At 45.3% G+C, this 6,786-nt stretch overlaps 1 long non-coding RNA gene across 1 annotated transcript; it reads right to left on the reverse strand.

Moving 5' to 3' along the window:
* Nucleotides 1-1,544: 1,544 nt before the first annotated feature.
* Nucleotides 1,545-5,971, reverse strand: LOC109786886 (uncharacterized). Its single transcript, XR_012204788.1, has 6 exons — nucleotides 5,629-5,971; nucleotides 5,244-5,555; nucleotides 4,418-4,598; nucleotides 2,969-3,175; nucleotides 2,138-2,248; nucleotides 1,545-1,848 (listed from the first exon to the last, which is right to left on the reverse strand). It is a non-coding gene; the product is annotated as an uncharacterized lncRNA (long non-coding RNA).
* Between the last annotated feature and the right edge of the window lie 815 nt (nucleotides 5,972-6,786).

The following is a 6,786-nucleotide window of genomic DNA, read 5'->3' on the forward strand; positions in this document are numbered from 1 at the left end:
TCGTGTGTGCAGCGCTTGCTGCACGCTTGCCTCACATCGTGGCGAACGGTAAAGAGGCGACCCGCGTCTTCCCCATAAAAAAGGAGAACTGCAAGGGCACTGTTCATTTACCCTTGGTGCTTTTTCCAATCTCGGAACCGTCGTTCCCCTCTTCTTCAAGCTCCTGCCTCTGCTCGCGGCCGTCGCGCCCCCATTGCCCTTGACCTTTATTCCCTCTGAGCCGCTATGGCGCCCAAGACAGGCAGGGGGAAGGGAGCGTCCAAAGACGCCAGGGAGAGGGAGGCAGCGGAGAGCGAGTTGGCGGCGCTCCGGACGCAGCACGCCTACTTCCCTTCGACGGTCGATGCGGTCCACCTCAGGGATTACTTCAGGCCCTTGTGGGGGAGGGAGACGACGGGGCACCCTGCCACGTGCATCATCCCTGCCGATTTCGCCAAGCCCGGACTGAATCGGTACCTATTCTTCATCGACTACTTCTCTTGCGGGCTCTGCCCCCTTTCTCTGATTTCTTCAACGACATCATGCACACCTACGGCTTCCACCTTCTGGATCTCACGCCAACTGCCATGGCGTGCATGGCCTTCTTCGCCCATCTCTGCGAGGGCTTCACCGGAGTGCTCCCCAGCACGACGCTCTTCCGACACAACTTCTACCCTCGCATCCAGCCAGGGGCGCCATCTCTGGCTGCATCACCTGGATCCCGAGGTCTCAGGAGAAGGGCACGTACCCGGAGGGTGCCCAGAAGGAGAGGTGGGAGGAGTGGCGGAGCCGGTGGTGATGGATCGAGGAGAAGGACCCACGGGAGTTCTGCCGGGTCCGCCGGTCCATCGCAAGGACTAGAGCGACCTCGACGCCAACGACAAGAAGCTCTCGGCCACCACCACCAGGATCCATTGCCTCACCACGGCCGGGCTCACTCTCGAAATGATTGGGGCTGATTTCATCCGCCGCCGGACACTACAAGAAATATGTCAACTTGTGACCCTCACTATTGGTCCCTGAAAGGTCATTGATTTTCATTTGCGACCGTTTTTTGACCAAAAACAGATGGTCAAAAGCTGGCAGTCGTAAACTGAAATTAACGACTTTCTCTATGAGAAGGTCGTGGAATTCCACGACCAAAACAAAAGGTCGTTGATTTCATGACCTTCTGTTTTGGTCGCTAGCTCTCTGCCCAGGCCACGTCGGATCCGACGTGGCAATCTGATGTGGGAAAATTGCGACCAATTGAAAAGGTCAAAAATTAGAATCAGCCCGGTCCAATTGGATGTTTATATGGGCCGAGCCCATTAATTCAGCCATTTTTTACATTTTTTCTGTTAATTTTCGCTAGCTACATGGGCCTGGCCCAGTAATTTAGCCTTTTTATTTCAAGGCCTCATCTATTTCGCAGTCCATTTCATTAAGCCTTTTTGTATCATATTAGCATCATTGCACAATATTCCTTGCACTATTGTTTGGGCCATTGCCTTTTTAGAGCCCAAATATTATTCGATCCAATAGAACATTCAATCTTTTTCAATCACAGATTTCAATTTTACACATTTCAACAGCAAACAATATATAATTTTCTGAATTAAATGATCAAATCCAGAAATCACTAAATGAAACTCAAACAGCACGTACACGACTACACGGTCCATCAAGTGTACATACAATCAAATACACATGCACCAAAACATAGTGGCAACATCAACTAAAACTATGATGCACATCTCCAGGCTGATCTTTGGTCACAACAGCAGCCACCTCGACAACATAAGATCCTGATCTATATAAATTATTTACTTAAAGATTCTTCACCTGGAGTTCCTTGTACACCAACTTTTGACGAATGAAGGCCAAAATCTGCGGATTATAAATCAGAAAAGTTAGGGAACATAATCAAGTGTAGCCCTGCATATAACATTCTCCTAACAATCAAACATAGCTGCAGAATTTGAGATCTAATAAGAAACCATGCATATAACATTCTCATAACAACAAAACTGAGATATATTTGGAAAGGGCAAATGACAAGTATCAACCTGCTGCTAGATAACAGAGCAAACATGTCAAAATTATTCAGATATCCTAATGCGTGTCACATTATACATGCATCAAGCTTCAGGCCATCAATTTTAGGATGAGTAGATACCTAACTTCATGTCGATGATATGGATGGGGCTGTAGTAGAACATCTGGTAAGCATCATCTTCGACGCTGAACGTTGCAGATACTTGTCCATTTAGTAGTCTATCATGCGCTCCTGCCATTGCTCAAGAGAGGATATGGTAAGTCTAAAATACTATTAGCAGCCCACAATGCTAAAAAGGTGCTTTAAGATAGTGAACCAGTGGATATCACTCAAGTAAACTATTTTACTCCTTACATACAACAGTCAGGAATTAGTACAGTTGTTGAAGCAGGAGTAAGCTGATCATATAACATAAGAGTCAGGAATTATATGCTTATTGTTAAGAAAAAATGATACAAGTTAATATTTTGTTTAACAGTAGGTCTAAAAAAAACTATGCATTTGGTGAGAATATAGTAACAGATTAAGAGCATATTGTTCCGCATCACACAGATAGTAGAACAATGCTACATGAAGCTATTTGCATAAAGTAGAGAACTACAAAACAAGCTATTGACCATCCTACTGGTAGCAAGGACATAAAGATAATCACTTAATAAGATAAGAAGCAGACATGAATAAATCACATAACTATGTACAATTCAATATCCCAGCTGAGAGTGAACATGTATTCAAAATTTCCTGCATTTCAATACATGCACGACAGATTCACAGCAAAACTATATATAGCTGTACAAACATGCATGAACAGGAAAGCAACCAAACTACAAGAACATGTAAGGAAACAGAGGGAATCACTATAACATATGGAGTGACAAGCACATATATGAACTCAAAATAATGCCCAGCTAGACCAAAAGAAGCTGGATTAGTCGGAATCAGGCAACAGACCGACAACGCTGATGCGCCGGCTGTTCGAAATGGAACGCGTTAAAGGGACGCGATTTTGGGGACGGGGAGGAGGCACGCTCGGCTCGCCTAAGAACCGCCTCTGTCACCGCTGACGAGAGCCGTGCCGCCGAGTCCCATAGCCACCAACTCGCGCCGCTCGCCGCCGCAGTCACCACCTTCGTCGTCGACGCGGCGGTGCTGCCGGACCTGCAAAAAACAGAGGAGGCGTCTGGAATCAGGCGATGGAATCCAGCGAATGGACATCACACTTGCCAACTACTCCCTCCGTTCCTAAATATTTGTCTTTCTAGACATTTCAAATGACTACCACATACGGATGTATGTAGACATATTTTAGAGTGTAGATTCACTCAGTTTGCTCCGTATGTAGTCACTTGTTGAAATGCCTAGAAAGACAAGTATTTAGGAACGGAGGGAGTAATTAACTATAGCATGCTACAGAAACATTTCATTAACAAATTTGATTCAGGAACTAGCTTATTGACTGACAAAAATGCTTAGAATAAAAATCATTTCAAGAAATGCTGCAGTAGCTAAAAATCATTATGTCAGGGAAAGCGGATACTTCGTCTAAATAAATACATCTTATGCCAGACTTATTAAACTGAGAGGAGTCACAGCAACACAACATACTTGAAAATGCCAGATTTAGCATACCTCTATTCCTACGTACTACACATAGGTTAACAACTAGGAGAGCAACAGAGCATGCCAAGACTGCAATTGGCCGACTGATTGCTTTAGGTCACAGTGCCAAGAACACTGCTACATGTACAAGTACAACAACAGAAGAATCTCAGGCCTCTATAATTCGCTAGTTTCTTAGGAAACAAACATCATTGCAAATTTTGATGAGATGCATAGGTCCAGCCGATGACTACACAACAGCAACTACTGCAGACATTGGCTAGAGAAATGCTCGTCTTTTTTAGTCTTTGTAAAAGAAATTTTGAGTTCAAGTAGTAGCACTAGTTACTGACTACACATGTATACAGTGCAATAGCATAACTATAAGTGCAGATTTTTAACCAGTAAGTGCACATAACCTGGACTATTATAGCATCCGATTTTTAACATTTGGACTATTATAGCATCAGATTTTTAACAGGAGGTTAAACCAGTAAGTGCACATAACCTGGACTATTATAGCATCCGATTTTTAACATTTGGACTATTATAGCATCAGATTTTTAACAGGAGGTTAAACCAGTAAGTGCACATAACCTGGACTATTATAAGTGCAGATTTTTAACCAGGAAGTGCACATAATCAGGACTAGTAAACCAGTAAGTGCACATAAGGCTTGGGCTGCACACAAACACACACATACATGTATCAGAAGCAATTCAGTCAACACTCTTGGCAGGCAAGAGGCAAGAGGCAAGTTGGCACTCACAGGGTTGAGATAATAGCAGGAGACGTGCATACCTGAAGGGGCGAGCGATTGGTCCGAGCCCGGAGAGCAGAGGAGGCATGGCGGCGGTGTGCTGGCGCACCTTGGAAGCCCGGGAACATGGTGGTACCGATGGTCAAGGAAGAAGAGGAGCAGAGCAGGCCCTTGATCGTCAATTAGATGCGTCCCTCCTTCTGCTCCTCAAGGATGGGTGACCTGCAGTAACAGATATGTTATACAACCTGGGATCAAATGTAGCACATACTATCATTGTAACAGTCTTCTCTTGTGTCTGGCAGTATCCAAATTTACTGTTACTTTTTAAAGTTAAGTTGAATTGTCTTGTAGGAACAAAAGAAGAAACGAGTTGAGTCTCTGAATATGACCATGCTACAAGACAAATACCGACTACACACATTTCCAGTCAACATTTTAAATCTAAATGTGAGACTAGTGCTGATATGGTCAGTTTGAGCTTCATAAGTCTAATTATGGAAAAAATGCATTGAAATCAACTTGGTATGCGTTGCAGACTAACACAGTAGCAGGGAGGCAGGGTTGCAGTAACCCAAGTAATATAATGTACAGCAGAGCGAGGCTATTGGGGGGTTCTACGATTTTTTTACCAACAGTTTTTTCTTCACAAAAAGCTAACAGTTGGTCCTGAATTTTGTCTTCACAGGGGTGTCAATCAACCACAACGAAACTGCATAAACTGAGGGATTCAATGCTAATTCGAACGCGAGTACGCACATGAAACCTACAGCGATGGAGAACCAAATTCGCATCCGCATCAAATCAAACGGCCAGATCTACGCGGAAACCTACGGGAAGCAAAGGAAGCAGATCGAGGACATGGACCTGTGGTCGAAGACGGCGACGCATGTGGAGTCATAGGTCGGCGGGGAGCTGGAGCCAACCACGCCGACGCACAAGCCATCGTCCCCTTCTTCAGAGGAGACGTGTGGGTGATGTAGCTCCTGGTAGGGCGTGGCAGACGACGAGATGCACAGCCCCGCGAGGCTTGCGACAGCGCTGTCGCGTCATGGTAGCCGGCGCTCTATTGGCGCTGGGAGGGAGGTTGCGTGGTAGGGGAGAAAGAGCTCCATCTCCTTGGTGGCGACCCGTCCCATGGAGGTTCGCCCCTCCTGCCATCGTCGTCATCCCATCCACCTGCCGAAAGGGAACACAAGACAAGGTGAGGTGAGGAGGAGATAGTGCGCGAATAAGGAGGGGAGGGGCTTGCCGGTGCCAGATCCGGCCACCTCTGGCCTCGCTGTCGCTGGATGTGGCAGATCCCGACGAATTTAGGGGTGGCGGCCGAAACCCTAGCCACGGGTGAGGGTTGCGGGCGAGTACTAGAGAGCGCGGATCTGGGCGTGGGCTCGATGGTGAGGGTCGTCGGCGGAGGGGGTGGGCGACGGTGGGTGGCGGTGGGGGTGGGCGACGGTGGGTGGCGGTGGGGGTGGGCGACGGTGGATTCAGATCAGATCAGAGTGAGGGAGAGGAGAGAGGGGCGTCAGTGCGTGGGAGAGAAGGGTGCGAGAGGAGGAGTGCGGGACGTGGGTGAGACGGGCGACGTGCGGGCCGTTGGATCCAGGAGCATCCGACAGTGATTTATCCATGATCCGCGTGAGAGGCCCCTGGACCAATCAGAACGCAGTATACAGGTATGATATTTTGACCATTTCAATTGGTCGTAATCGACTAAAATTAAGATGCTCATGTTAACTATTTTATTATGACCTGAAAAATTGAAAAAAAACTTCTCATCGTGTTAGCAAATTTGACTTCAGTTTTCAGGAATAATCACAAATTGAAATAAGACAAATATTTTTAAAGAGTTATGAGAAATGAGACCTTTTAAATCATTTTTCCAATTTCCGAGTGCCCGAAATGAGTTTTCTTTGTGAAGGACCAACCATATATTTGTTGCAAAATTGGACCAAATCAATTTTCTAAAATACTAGGCCATATTTAATGCACAATTGACAAAATGGTTGGGTGTCAAAAGCTTTGGTCCATCTCTGGTGAAAAAGACAAATTTCCGCCGATTCAGTAGGAAGCGGGTCAAATTTGAACTGTAGCTGCCTTGTATTTTGCTATTTATTTTTTCCAAAAATCATTTCTAGGTACATAAGTATCTATTTAATCAGAGAAACATCAAAAGTTTTCCAAGATTCAACCACTAGCTAGGAACGGTCATGCCTGCCGTTTTGACCACATTTTGAAACGGGCATAAAAAATTCAAAAAAATCAAAAAATTGGAAAACCTTCTCATTGTGTCATTATATGTGACCAAGTTTGCAGAAAAAATAATAAACTTGTAATACGGCAATTATTTTAAAAAAATGTTCTCAGAAACGAGCTATCATGCGTAAAGATTCACGGCTTTCAAGCCAAA

Source organism: Aegilops tauschii, chromosome 3 (assembly GCF_002575655.3).
Source record: "Aegilops tauschii subsp. strangulata cultivar AL8/78 chromosome 3, Aet v6.0, whole genome shotgun sequence".
Lineage (NCBI taxonomy): Eukaryota > Viridiplantae > Streptophyta > Magnoliopsida > Poales > Poaceae > Aegilops > Aegilops tauschii.